Raw genomic sequence first — 13652 nt, 5'->3', positions numbered from 1 at the left:
TGCTGTCCCTTACAAACCCCCCTCTCCCTAATTGAACACCTTGTCCTCTTTCAGGTTGAGTAATGCCCAGTGTCATCAAACATACTTCTTTGAGCCCAGTATGTCATGAAAGCAGCCCCAGGGGAGAGGGGGTGTCACCACACCGACTTGAGCACATAATACCCCTATTCTACCCCTATATCACCAAAAAGGGGAAATTCCACTTGTTTACCTCCTGCCCTACCCCCCCACTTAAAGTTTTGGCACTTGTTTTTTTGTTTGTTGCGGGGGAATGGGTACCTGGTTTTGGCAGGTATCCACTCTCGCTTCTGGTCAAATCTCTGCAGAAAAAACACTCCCCCTTCCTTCCAACCTTTTACGAGATGCAGCGCGGCTCACACATACACAGTGAGAAGCCAGTTGTGAAGCCGCAAGCAGTCACAGCCACCTTCCCAAAGTAAACATGATGGCATCAAAACCCGAAGAAGAACTAGCTCAGACGAGATAGGTAAGTGTCCTATTATTTAAAGTCAACAGCCTCAGTATTTGTAAAAATTTGAGCAGAATAGACCATGGGTGGAAGGAAATTGCTTGATTCCCCCATCGGCAATGATTGTGAGAATCCCTCCCACAGCGCTTTTGTGTTCTGCCAGCAGGTGGGCTTTCCGTGCTGGAGGAACACAATGATTAGTGTTGCTGACTACAGCCAGCGGCACTAATCATTCGGGAACAACATGACAGGCTGATCGACTTGTGTACAACCAGGGAACCCATACATGGATCGAAATTCAGCCAGTCCCTGCTGAACCATCTGAATTTCAATCCATATTTGGCCGTCTTTACATTCATTCAAAAATCAAATATTAAAAGCAAACAAAATGTTGACAATTTTTAAATAACATTCATTCATTCATTGAATATACCAAATAATTTTTGTATGAATATTCGTATAAGCATTCCTTTGAAAATCTACCAGCGTATGACCACCTTAAGCGAAGTAAAACACAATTTATTCCTAAAATCTACCCTTTGTGCTGCTTTTTATTGTTGTATTGTGAAAAGACGATATGACGGACAGAGAAGTTGCTAGCTTTTGATATGGGTGAAAGATAACAATGCTGTTTGAAATGTAATGTGTTGTGTGCAGCTGGATTTATTTGCTCTGTTATAATGTAGGAATGCAAACCTATTCCCTCCTCGCTTGCCCAGGGCTTCACGGCTTTTGCTTTTCAATATAGAGAAAGACACATCAGTGGCTGATCTGCATCTTGTTTGTATTCTGAGAGCTCTGCACAATCAGAGACTCTACAGCCCTCTCACTATCCACATGTCACCATTGACCCTAGAAAGGAAGAATCATGACATAGTAAGCTTGATGTTAGCATGCACAACAAAATTAGACATCTCACTTATAATCCTCTAAGTCACATATTTTAAGGATTATCAAGTCTGCTGAGCCAGATGGTTGTTTTTTTGTTTTGTTAGTTTTTTTTGTGTGTGCGTATGAAAGCATACAGCAGGCTGATGCAGAAAAAGGAAGAAAAACTGTATTGTTTCATTTTTTTTTATCACTTTGATAATGTGCCAAGGATGAAATAGAACAAATACAGCCTGGGTCACTTCTGTCCTTCACCCTGCTGGTTTCACAGCATCCCTGTCTCTCCTCTCTGGATTGCGTTAATAGGATAAGTGCGTGATATTTTTTTAAAACCGCAGTGCTCTCCTCATGCTTAGAAAATGTTGTCTTTCAGTTTTGGAGAGCAGCGAAATTGTCTCTTTACTTTGACATGTTTTCTTTGTCCCTATTAAGCTGCCATATCACTCCGCTGTGTTGTCACAGGAGCATAAGCCGCAAATGGCAAGCTGGTTTATGAACGTTATTCCCAAAATTGTTGTTTGAGCTCGACATCTCTTTCTGCGTTTTTCTAAGCTCGGTGCTTAAAAAAAAAGAAACTGTATATTTTGTTTCAGTTTGCAATTTTTGCATTTTCTGCACACATACAAAAGAAAAAAAAAATCTAAGGTTAGGCGAACATTAGTAGAATGTGTTTTTTTTTATTTTAAGAAAATTTGTTCAAATAACTAATTGTTAGTTGAGGTCAAAACAACTGTAGTGATGAGAAAATTGAAAGGAGCAGGATGGAAATGTTTTCTATGATTTCTAACAGTGTGTGTGTGGTTTTCATTCTGGAAAGTAATTTGGTCCAAAATCAGATGTTAAAAACAAACAAAAATTTGTTGTACTTTCCAATGACAATTGTCAAGTCATTAAATATACTAAGAACTTGTGTTTGAATGTTTGTAAGAATTATGATACTGACATTTGTTTAAAAAAAAACTACAAGTGTATAGCCAGCTTTAGTCTGCATTTAAATTGACCACATATCACAAAGATAATGCAATTTCAGAAAAAAGTAACTGCCCTGCCCAGGTTTCATATGGATCTTAATCATACACATGTGGAAGAATTTGTAAATTAGGACTAGTGTGTGGCACACCTCCACCTCAGTATATTGTTTGTAGCTGTCAAAGACAAGGGAGGGCACATGCACAACATGGCTCCTTTTAGTTTCCAATGATCTTAACCGGTTCCCGACCGGCGCACCCCGATGTACGTCGGCAGAATAGCACGGGCAGGCAAATGGGCGTACCTGTACGTCCCTTTAAATTTGCCAGTCTGCCATCGCTCGTGTGCTGACGGCAGCGAGCTCGCGTGCCAGTCGGGATCCCCATGAGTCCGGTCGCGGGTCCCGCGGACTCGATCCCTGCGGGCATACCCGCTATCATCTCACAGGGCAGCTAAATGGAGAAATGCCATTGTAAACAGCATTTCCCCATTCTGCCTAGCAACTAGTGACGCTGATCTCTGCTCCATGTGATTGGAGCAGAGATCAGTGTTCACTAAATGAAAGCCCAGCCCCCCACAGTTAGTAACACACCCCTAGGAACACTTAACCTCTTCACTGCCACCCACTGGTTAACCCTTTCACTGCCAGTCTCATTTACACAGAAATCACTGCATTTATATAGCAGTGATTGCTGTATAAATGACAATGGTCCCAAAAATGTGTCAAAAATGTCCAATGTGTTCGCCATAATGTCGCAGTCACAATAAAAATCGCTAATCGCCGCCATTACTAGTAAAAAAAAATTATTAATAAAAATGCCATAAAACTATCCCTTATTTTGTAAACGCTATAACTTTTGCGCAAACCAATCAATAATCGCTTATTTCAATTTTTTTACCAAAAATATGTAGAAGAATACGTATCGGCCTAAACTGAGGGAAAAAATGTTTTTTTTTATATATATTTTTGGGGGATATTTATCATAACAAAAATTAAAAAATAATGCGTTTTTTTCAAAATTGTCGCTCTATTTTTGTTTATAGCGCAAAAAATAAAAACCACAGGGGTGATCAAATACCACCAAAAGAAAGCTCTATTTGTGGGGAAAAAAAGGACGTCAATTTTGTTTGGGAGCCATGTCGCATGACCGCGCAATTGTCAGTTAAAGCGACGCAGTGCCGAATCGCAAAAAGTGATCTGGTCTTTGACCAACAAAATGGTCTGGGCTGAACTGGTTAAAGCAGAGTTCCAGGCAAAATGAGAACAATTGAATATCCCTTCCCCCACCCCTGGATATTTTTTCCTTTTTTGACATTTTTTCTTCCCATGTTGCCCGTGGCCAGGTACGTCACTTCCGTGGTTTTATCCGACGCTCCTTCTTCCCCTGTTGCCTTCTGGGACTGGTGTGTCCCAGAAGATTATGGGACCATTCAGAAAGCGATGCATGACTTGCGTAGGAAACCGGCTGTGAAGCTGAATGATGAAGAAATGATGGCACCTGCACCCGATGCCAATGTATAGATGGTTTGGGGTGCCAACATCGCGGGCTCCCTGGACAGGTAAGAGTCCTTGTATCAAAAGTCAGCAGCTACAGTATTTGTAGCTGCTGACTTTTCGTGTTTATTTCCCCAGGCTGAACCACCGCTTTAACGTTGACAAATTATTCTGGAAATGTGATTTATAACTTCAGCATAGATGTTTTCTACCACACCAGCTTTAAAAATGAAGGCAAACATTGCTAAGATAAGATAATATTTTTGTATATATATATATATATATATATATATATATATATATATATATATATATATATATATTATTGTTATACATACAAGAGATTTCTCAAGGTGCTCTTTACAGCAGCAATATTAAAACATCTTTCAACCCAGCCACACATGCACACATATCCATACACATATCCATACTTTAATTTAACAAAAATGTTAAACATTCAAAAAAAGTGCAAACTTGTTATCAGGTTTTACTTAAATATCGAAACAACACTCGATGTTAGAAACATCAGAATTCACAGTTAATGTATTGTATTTAATACATTTTAAAGCCTAATTGCATTTTCAGGTTAAATTAACTACATATGTTGCATTTGGTGTACATTCTAGGCACACCAAAACAATATCAGTGACTAGAAAAACCTTTCCCCGTCAGCATGCTGTAGAGAAGGACCTTTGCTCCCTGTGTGAAAAGGGTTCAAAACACAACCTCTACTAAGTCATATGTTTGGCTCCTGAATCACTAAAGTTCTTGCTTCCCGCTGATTGGACAACTTTAGCTTTGACTTAGCAGGAGGTATGTCAGACCTCTAAAGAGAGACCACTGCTTCCCCACAGAGAGCACAGATCATTCTCTACAGCATGCTGGCAGAGGACAGGCTTATCTTTTCAGACAGAGGCTGCTTACTAAATAAAACAAACAGTAAACTAAAAGTTCAGTTGGGCTTTAAATATGCAGGCCACTTTATGCAAAACATGTTAAAAATACAACCATACATTTTTAATGTAGAGATTTGATGCATTATATTCTGAGTGCAGTAATGCAATATGCTGCATGAACTAATCTGATTGTGTTCCCAAATGGATGTACAACTGCAAGTAATGAGGGACAACGTGAAATGCCTCTGGACATCAGAGGTCCTTATTTCCTATTTACAGGCTTAAAAGGGCAAAAAAAAGCAATCAGAACTTGTTTTTTAGTTCTCTAAGCCCTTGTACACACGGTCAGAGATTCCGACAACCAAATCCATCGGATCTTGTCCGAAACTGTTGCATACACACGGTCGGACAACGTTTTTGGAAAATCCGATCTTTCAGAACGTGATGACGTAATTTCGTTACGATGGGACTACGTTCAGGCTAGTAGTCAATAGCTTTGATGTAGGAACTTGATCTGAGCATGCGTGGCACTTTCCCCGATCGGAATTCTCTACACATGATCGGAGTATGTCCAATCGGAGCAGTTTGTCGGAAAATATTTCCAGCAAGTTCGAAAATTTGGTCAGACGGATATTCCGACGGAAACAGTCCGATGCATACCACACACAGTCGGAATATCCGACAAACCGCTCCGATCAGACACATTCCGACGGAATCTCCGACCATGTGTACAAGGGCTTACATAATTTTGTTTGGTTGCTAGAGGTTTAGCCCTTGTACACACGGTCGGAGATTCTGCCAACCAAATCTGTCGGATTTTGTCCGAAACTGTTGTATACACACGGTCGGACAAAGTTGTCGGAAAATCCGACGTGATGACGTTATTTTGTTACGACGGGACTATGTTCACGCTAGTAGCCAATTGCTTTGGTGTAGGAATTTGATCTGAGCATGCATGGCACTTTGTCCGATCGGAATTCTCTACACATGATCGGAGTATGTCCGATCGGATTTTGGCTAAGATCAAGTGTAGTATCTGTTCTTATCAGTTACCAATAGGTGGCGCTTGCTTCCGTCCCTGTTCTACGACGAGGTGGAGCAGGGGTGGCGGTTGCTATGCAAAGCCTGTTGGTGTAAAGGTGACCCGGAGCAGTTCGTAGCTGAAAGGGAAGTCTTCTGATGGGGATGGAGAACCACTGGTCGGTGCCAGGGGAGGGGACCCTGGCCTTCTGGCTTGGATTGTGGGAGCTTTAGCTCCAGTCAGTTTTTCGGGAGGGAACGTTTGTTCTCCTGTTCCAGCAGGGGGGCGGCCTGTACTTCCCGAATGTAATTAGGTAGGAGTGATGGGAGTGAGGGTGTGACCTGATGGCAAAGGGTCTCACCAAGCTCCTGGATCTCCATGCCTTTCTGGTTGGGGTGGGGGCTGTCGTGGTCTGGGTTGGGGGGCCAGGGATGCTTTCTGTTGAAAAGCCTATGGTGATGTGCCCCTGGAGTGGCAGTCCAGGGGTGCCTTATATTCACTGTGCTTCACACTTTGATGTTTGGCACCTAGGTCACGTCACCATTAAATGCTTTTTTACACCTGCCTCTAGGGTCTGGCCTTTTGGCTAGGACCAGAGGAATTTTTGATTCCTGGCCCTGAGGGCCTGGTCATTGTATTGCACAATGGCCACCTTTTTCACTCTCCTCTCCACTATCCCTTCCTCACTTTTTATTTATTTTATTTGTGTGTGTTTGTCACTGCACGTGTGATGAGTAGGGTGCCGGTCCTCGGACCTATCCTGAAAGTCTTGTGGGAGGGCGGACATAGGCCTTCTGGCTTGGTCCAACCTCCATTGGGGGGCCTACCTTCGGGGAAGCCCCATAGTACCAAGTACCTAGGAGGTTCTGTTTTGGCAGTCCTCCTGGGGAAAGGGGGTCTTCCGGCTTCGGCTGGAAGACCACTGATGAGTCTGGTACCTCAGTCCCTGTCTGGAGCCTAACGCCCCGAGGGATCAGGGTATGGTCCTTCCTTGTGGAGGACATCAGACACCCGTCTGCACTTTTTTTTAAACTTAGAGTTTTATTGACATTTTTCATAATACAGAGTTGTATACATGCAGTACAAGAAAGAGGGTGTAGTTGCAAATCTTCGTGTAAAAGAGAAAAAGAAAAAACAGAGGAGAAGAGTTTGGATACATCATCGTTTTCGTTAATAGCGATTGATAGTAGGTCTAACAGCAACAGTGCTAATATATCAAGTAAACATAAGATAACAGAGATACAACTGCTCTTGGTAGGCCTAGTGGCCAACTCATTTGGGTATAACACAAGATACATACGTTATGTAAAACAGTTATAAAGATTGTGATTAATCGGTTTTATCGTATAGTAAACAGTTAGAGTATAACACATATCAGAATTATACGTTAAACAGGTTTGGTGCCAAGGGTTATGATAGTCGAGTACTTCTCGGATCAGTGATCCAAGGTTCCCAGTCCCTGAGGAATTTATTCTTTGAGAGGTGAGCTTTGGAGAAATTGTGTTCCAGTTCGAAATTGGAGTTTAGAATGGAGATCACTTCCCGGAATTCCGGAGGTTGTATGGACTTCCACTTACGAGCGATAGCCAATCTTGCGGCTATTAACATGTGGGTGGCTATCGTTTGTAGCTTTTTGGGCCAAGATGGTATCGTTAGACCTAGAAGGATATCTAAGGGTGTCAGATTAGAGGTAGCACCGTTAAGTATTTGGAGAGCGTTTCGAACATGGGACCAAAAGTCTTTAAGTGATGGGCAATCCCACCAGATATGGAAAGGCGTTCCTATGGATCCGCATCCCCTCCAGCACAGAGGGGATACATCTGGAAAGAACCGTGCAAGTCTGTCGGGCGTGTAATACCAGTGATGGAATATTTTTTGTAGTGTTTCCCAGTGTGTTGTACAGCGAGAGAGCTTAGCAGGAAGAGAGAGAGCTTGGAGCCATACATGGTTAGGTGGGCTGCTTGGAACGTGTTTATACCACTTTAAAATACTGGTTTGTAGCGGGTCATCTGAGGATCGGGAAAGCTCTTTGTAAAAGTACGATATGCCCTTGCATGTGAGATCGTTCGAGGTGAAATATGCTACCGTGGCATGCAATATTCCGCGGTGGTGAGACCATTTAATTTTGTTAAGTAAGGATCTAACCCTTAAATATATATAGAAGGACTTGTGAGAGATTAGATGAGTAGATTGGAGCTCTGCAAAAGATTTTAGCCGTGAGGCGGAAAATAATTTCCCTAGATCCGAGATGCCCGCTTCAATCCAGGGTTGTATGGGAAGGTCAGGTAGTAGGAGGGTCAGCGATTGAGTAGGAATAAGGGGCAATAAAGAATGTGGTATGCCTGTCGATATTTGTGAAAGGGATGACCATACTCTGATGGAGGCAGATACAGTGTCTAATGCGAAATGTCGAATTCCAGGTGCAAGAATATAGGCAGATAAAAGTAGTTTGGGTTTGGTAGGTAGTACTTCTGCTTCTATCTGTGCCCAGTTAGATGCGCTAGGTGTATGCCACCAAACCTTAAGTTGTTCTAGAACAACCGCTTTGTAGTATAAAGTGACATTGGGAACTCCCATACCTCCTTTACAGATGGGAGTTGTGAGGATTTTCCTATTAATCCTGGGTTTTTTACCTTGCCAGATAAAGGTATGGAGAATGGCTTGAAGAGATCTCAAGTGCACCGGTAGGAAGGGTATCGGGAGAGTGCGGAAGAGGTATAAGATGTGGGGGAGCAGAAACATCTTAGCTAGCGCAACCCTGCCAGCCCATGAGACAAACGGATGGTTCATCTCACGCGATAATTGATGGAGCTTCTCTGTGAGGGCCGAGTAATTAGATCGTAGAAGTTGTGTACTGGAGGAAGTTAATTTGATTCCCAAATATGTCAGAGACGCAGAAGTAGACCAGGAGAAGGGTGAGATTGTGGATATATGTTGGACCGTCGATTTGTCAAGGCCTAGGGCTAGCATCAGAGATTTGCTGTGGTTCACCTTATAAAGCGAGATAGCACTAAATTGATCTAGTATTTGTTGAACTACTCCCAAGGACTGTTGTGGATCGGAGAGCGAGATTATTACATCGTCTGCGTATAGTCCTATTTTATGTTCTACTTGTCCTATTGTGACCCCTTTGACGTCCGTGTTGGAGCGAATGTGCTGGGCTAGTGGTTCCATGATCATAGCGAAAATTAGAGGGGAAAGAGGGCATCCCTGACGGGTACCATTAGTAATAGAAAAGGGATCCGAGATGACTCCAGATGTCCATACCCGTGCACTAGGGGACGAATAAAGGCATAAGATGGCTTGCAGTAATTTGTCGGATATGCCAAATTTACGTAGGACAGCTTCTAGATATAGCCAATGAACTCTGTCAAACGCCTTCTCTGCATCCAAGGAAAGGAGCAGAGAAGGCGTTTTGTTGTGTTCTGTCCACTGAATAATGTCAATAAAGCGACGAGTGCCGTCCGAGGTTTGCCTTCCAGGGATGAAGCCCACCTGATCTATATGGATCAGTTGAGTCATCACCGTGGAGAGTCTAAGAGCCAGCAGTTAAGCGTATAATTTGGTGTCTGTATTTAAGAGTGAAATAGGTCTAAAGTTTCCCGGAGTATCCGAGGGTTTACCCGGTTTGGGTAGGGTCACTATAAGGGCATTCAGACACTCTGTAGGCATTGTGCCAGAGGAGGCATATTGATTAAATGCGTTACAGAGATGAGGGGAGAGGATGTCATTGTAGTGCTTATAATATTCATTAACAAAGCCGTCAGGGCCTGGTGCTTTATGTAGAGGGAGCGATTTAATAGCTGCTTGTACTTCGGTGAGCGAAAAGGGGGTGGATAGGTCTTTCAGTTGAGTCGGTGTAAGTGCTGGTAGTTGAACTGAAGAAAGGAAGGCGTTAATAGAGTCGGTAGTTATCGGGGGGTCTGATATCGTCGTTTGGAGGTTGTATAAGTCCGAATAGAAAGCTGCAAATGTGTTGGCTATATCTAGGGGATTGGTCATACGTGCACCTTTGGAGTTTAGGAGGTATGGTATTTTGGCCTTGCGTTGTTGTTTTTTTATTTGTTTAGCTAAAAAGGCTCCAGATTTGTTGCTGAAGGCATATGAGTTCAATTTTAGTCGTTTGATGTAATAGTCAAATTTGTGGTTCAATAATTCAGTAAGTTGTTTTCTATAGTCACGAAGGGAATCTAGCAGTGTAGTGGTGGGATTGGTTTTATGGGCTAGTTCCAGGGATTTAATGCGGTGTAATAACTGGTCTACTTCTGCGTTTCGTCTTTTGCGTTCTCTAGCTCCCAGTTTCATAAAAAGCCCTCGTAATGAGGCTTTGTGCGCCAACCAAATTGTAGCTTGGTTGTCTACCGATGCACAGTTGTGCTCGAAGTAACTCCTAATCTCGGATTCTATTTCCTTTTCGTAAGTAATATTGGTTAACAGGGATGCATTCATTCGCCACACCGAGTGGTTAGTGGGGCATTGGGGCGGGAACAGGGTCAACGAAATTGGTGCGTGATCTGACCATGTAATCGTGCCAATATGGGCTTCTGAGGTGGACAATAGAGCTTTTTTGTTTGTGAGGAAGAGGTCGATCCGAGAGTAGGAGTTGCCTGGGTAGGAGTAAAAAGTGTAATCACGCTCAACATCGTGTGTGCACCTCCACGGGTCGTATAGATTTTCGTTGGTCATAAACGCGGAAAGGGCGGAGGAGTCCTTCCTACTTGGATTGGTTGTGTCTAGCAAAGGGTCAGGGATGTCATTAAAGTCTCCGCATATGATTAGGGAGTCATGCTGAACCAGCTGTAATTTGGACCTGAGACGTTTGAAAAACTTCTTTTGAGAGGTGTTGGGCGCGTATACATTAACTAATGTTAAGACTTGGTTATCAATCGTTGCAGTTAGAACGATAAACCTTCCCTCCTCATCCGTGTCAACGTGATGTGGGTTGAAAGAAATGTTGGAGCTAACAGCTATCATTACCCCACATTTCTTTTTAGTGTGGTTAGAGAAAAAGTAGTGTGAATAATTTTTATGTGTACATTTGGGTGGATTATGTTGCGTAAAGTGCGTTTCTTGCACACATACAATGTCAGCTTTTTGTTTACACGCTTCCTTCCAGAGGAGGTTTCTTTTGAAGGGGGAATTAAGACCTTTGGCGTTGAGGGAAACTATTTTAATTGGCATGGCGGTCAATTATGAAATAGAGTTGCACAGATGTTGAGCGCGACCACAGGTAGAGTAAGACAGTGTATTATAATCCTATACAGTACAATAATTTATGATGATAGCTATGACTTACATCTTGTAAAAACTATGAGCATTAAGATTACAATAAAAGAGACAGTTCAAATGGGTTTAGAGATGTCGGTATGTTGAAGAAGCGAACGGCATCAGGGACTGGTAGGTCTTACAAGAGTCGTTGGGCACCAGTAGTTAACAAAGTGGTGAGACAGGGGTCGGGGGGAAAAATGGGACTCAAAACAATAAGAAAATAAAAGAGAAAAAAAAAAGGGAAAAAAAAACTGGTAAGTCAAAAAAAAATATCCAGGTGACAACAGAGCAGGTTACCTTCAAGGAAACAAAGGTTTAGGAAGGCACCTAAACAGAGTGTGCTTGGCACACTGTAATTCAGCGGGGGGGGTGAAACTGAAGAAGACGCCCATGCAGGCTTCATGTAGCTGGGACAGTGCTTGACGTAGAGGGCATCAGGTTTTGTTGGACTTGTTTAATGGTCGCCGAGAAGGAGGTGGAGAGTCCTTCGAGTGATTTGTTGAATTGTGTGACTTCGGTCGGAGAGGAAGTAGGCCCCAGTTAGTTAGCTTCTTGTACCCGTCCTTGGGTGACAGGATAGGAACCACTTTTTGTTGGTAGGTGACTAGGAGCTTGGTGGGGAATCCCCAGCGATAAACAATATTATGCTCTTGGAGTAGGGACGTGACCGGTGAGAACGCTCTGCGGAACTCCATGGTTGCGGGGGACAGGTCCGCGAAAAGCGATACTTTACTGTAAGGAGCTGGAAGGGGTCTCAGGTTCCTGGCCGCACGGAGGAGTTGTTCCTTGACCTGATAAAAGTGGATTCTTGCTAGAACATCTCGGGGTGTATCATCTGGGAGATGGTCCGGTTTCGCAATTCTATGCGCTCGGTCGATGGTCATATCATGAGGTGTAAGGTCAGGAAGGAGAGTGAGGAAAAGGTGGTGCAAGTACTTTGGCAGCTCGTTAGGCAATACGGTTTCAGGGATCCCTCTAAATTTTATATTGTTACGTCTGGACCTGTCCTCGAGGTCTGCGAGCTTCAGCTTTATCTTTTGTATCTCATCCGTGTGGTGGTCGTGTGCGTTGAGGAGTTCATTGTGAGCTTTGCCCATGTCTGAAAGGTGATCTTCCATTATGTCTGCTCTGTCTTCCAGGCAGTCTAGCCTGTCATGTGCTTGAGAGAGGGAGAGCTGCAGCTCCCTGTGGAGGTCTTTCTGCAGAGTGAGCAGCATAGATTTTAACATGCTTTCAGACACAGGGTTGTCAGTCACTGGAATGGTAGCCAGGGTAGACAAAGGGGTTGAGGTGGCATGAGTAGGTCCAGAGTCAGGGCCATGGTGCTTCTTAGCAGTGGGTGCTTTGTGAGGAGAATTACAGGGGGAAGAGGCCAGTCTCTTACCTCTCTCTTGCGGAGTGTCCCCTGCGTATAGCGGTGTATGGGGGAGGCTGTCCATCTCCTCAAGATCTCCTCTGCCATCCCTGTCTGTGCCAGGCCGGTCTCCCTGTGGATCGAGCGGCTGCGAATTGTGCGGCGCGGGGCCCGTGTGCAGAGCGGCCTGGTCGGCGCCATCTTGGCTCCCTCCGTTCTCCATGCGGCCGAAGAATTCGGTCATTCGGCGCGGTTGCGGCGGAGGATGGCGGCGTCCGGGCATGCCGCAGAGTGTCCCACGACTTCCCCGCTCTGTTGTGCGAGAGAGAGTCGATCAGTTGCGCTGGTGTAGCTGCGGAAGCCTGCTGTGGAGCGGAGCTCTGTGATCAAGCTTCCATCTTGCTCCGCGGCTAGCCACGCCCCCCACCCGTCTGCACTTTTTAGTGTTTCACTCTTAATGTGTTTGCACTTTTTTTATGCACCGGGTGGAAGTTTTTTGGGTGTGTTTTGCACACCATGGGCTTTTTCAATCGAATTGTCTGAAAATATTTCCGGCAAGTTGGAAAAGTTAGTCCAACGGATATTCCGACGGAAACAGTCCAATGCAGACCACACACAGTCGGAATATCCGACAAAATGCTCCGATCTGACACATTTTGATGGAATCTCTGACCGTGTGCACAAGGGCTAACTCTGCTCTTAATGTGCCCCCTGCACATTAAAAAAATGTAAACCCTATAATATGAAAAAGTATATAATTCACAGTAGACTACACGCATAGAAAACCTTACTTTGAAGTTCTCTGACCTTTTATGAACCTATTGTAAAAATAACAATTAAGAGAAATAAAATAAGCATTAAGTACAGTAGGAACTAGGTATTTCCTGTTTTCTCTGCTTGGTGGAATATTGGAAGTAAAATACATAAGACCCAGCTGTGTATTTTATACATGCACTTTGTCTAGCACATCAAATTGTAGTTCCTATATGCAAGCCCTTATAAAAACAAACACTACATGATTTTACTTTGTTTGCGTTCTAAAAATGCAGCTTAGAAAATTGATTTCAGTTTTGATTACTGCACCACTTTCATAAACATCAGCAGCTCTATCTGGAGGTTTGTTTAATTTGGCAGTGCTTGGGAATTTTAGGATATCAAAGATCCAGCCTTCCAGCACTTGTGAAGAACTCCATTATTGTACATGCCATGACTAAAGTCATAAGAGAATGGCTGATGACATACACTGGGCAGACACTTTAGCGTCCAAAACTCTTAGCTTACTTTGCCAACTA

The 13652-nt window shown here is 43.6% G+C and overlaps 1 protein-coding gene across 1 annotated transcript in view; it reads left to right on the top strand.

Annotated features, from left to right (window-relative positions):
• Window positions 1-13652, top strand: part of CSMD3 (CUB and Sushi multiple domains 3) — a 1166690-nt gene that overhangs the window by 816760 nt on the left and 336278 nt on the right. The gene's annotated exons all lie outside the window — the stretch shown is intronic.

This window comes from Lithobates pipiens, unplaced genomic scaffold, assembly GCF_037356315.1.
Source record: "Lithobates pipiens isolate NorthernLeopardFrog02 unplaced genomic scaffold, aLitPip1_a1.2 Scaffold_19, whole genome shotgun sequence".
Taxonomy (NCBI): Eukaryota; Metazoa; Chordata; class Amphibia; order Anura; family Ranidae; genus Lithobates; species Lithobates pipiens.
This window is presented reverse-complemented; position numbering and strand designations above follow the sequence as displayed.